Here is a 1,504-nt window from a genome sequence, read left to right as displayed (position 1 = left end):
TGAAATGAAAGGCAGCCTGTGATGGTACTACTAAGTTCCCGAAGAATTTTCCAGGCACGTGGTATGCTTTAGGAACAAGACAGTATTGGTGAGGCCTGGTCAAGTTATTAGACTCATCCGATAGCAGCTGTAAGTTGTCTGTTCAAGCAAAAGCTTGATCAAATAGCCCCAAACGTAATAAAAACGTGGACGAGTCATCAATTATGTTAGACCTGATGTCTGATGCCAGCTCAGAAATATCCTCTAGTGGCGGGAAGTTGTCAGTTGGAAGACATTCCGCAATGTCTGAAATTAAACTTTCATGGTGCGAAGATATTTGCAACTCCTTTAGGAGGTCAGCCTTGTCATCTTCTACGTTTTCATTGTCCGACAGTTTAAACAGTTTCTTTATTCAGAGGTGTTTTAGTCCTGAGGTGAACTGATGCACATTTGGGTTTAAATTGCAGCCCAGCATTTGTCGTATCTAGCTCCAAAAACGTTCTCAAGTGTGTCTTGCTGCAGGCGTCGTGTAAGTAGGAACTTAAAGTCATGGCTGCTTAAAAGCTCATCCCAGAGCATGAGGACACTTTTTATAGTAACTTGCCACCCAATGATGGCTTATGGCTGCCTCCTACTTTGGAACTGCCATGCTGAAATCCATCCGAGTTAGTGGTGGAGAAAATCAAGTATTTGAGATTCTCCCTCCAGAATGGCATGACGCAACTTCTGCCCTGTCTTCTTGAATTTTTTAGCTATTTAGACAATCAAAAAGTATGCACATCCTATCACAGAAATAGGCTGTAGCCATGGCTGCCTCAGGAAGTTCCTTTGCATAAACAAGAGATATGATTAAAAGAAAGATTCAGGCACTCAGTACCTGTGGGGCACAATTTTCTTCCATGTTACAGAAAGGTTTTTGAATAAATGTGTCTCTCAGTAAGTTTCTTAGTCAATTGCAAGCTAATCTCATGGATAGAACAATGAAGTCCAACAATAGAAGACCGCTCAATGACCTCATTTCCAATGCAAAGTTTGTGGCCTTGGAGATTGCTCTTGGTTGTTTTGAAAGATGCGGAACATCAAAGACAAAGTAAACGTGTTCGTTGTCAACTTCAAAAAATGGCTTATCACCAGACACACCAAGCTTACGTTTGAAGCCCCCTAACCACAGACCACAGCCTTTACTGTGAAGCCAACTGTCTTAAAGGGGCGATGCACTGATATTTGTATTTTGCGCAAATACCGCTTAGAACGAATCCCTGACGTTAATGATCCGTAAAATATACCCGTTCGTTTTCACCACACGCAATCGCGGTCGCAGAAAAAAATAAAGAAAAACGAGCAGAGTTCACCCCCTCAACTCGCAGCCAGAACAAGCGGCCCCGTGTTCTGGAGCCGATTATATGCCGCCAATGTTGATCATAGTCATGCGCTGGGGTTGGCAAGGCACAGGACACGCGCTGAGTTCCAGACATTGTTATGGTTCGGCTGTTGTCGTCATTGCAGCGATTTACACAGGACACTA

The sequence above is a fragment of the Ixodes scapularis genome, unplaced genomic scaffold (genome assembly GCF_016920785.2).
Source record: "Ixodes scapularis isolate PalLabHiFi unplaced genomic scaffold, ASM1692078v2 PGA_scaffold2__306_contigs__length_199485367, whole genome shotgun sequence".
NCBI classification, from domain to species: domain Eukaryota; kingdom Metazoa; phylum Arthropoda; class Arachnida; order Ixodida; family Ixodidae; genus Ixodes; species Ixodes scapularis.
This window is presented reverse-complemented; position numbering follows the sequence as displayed.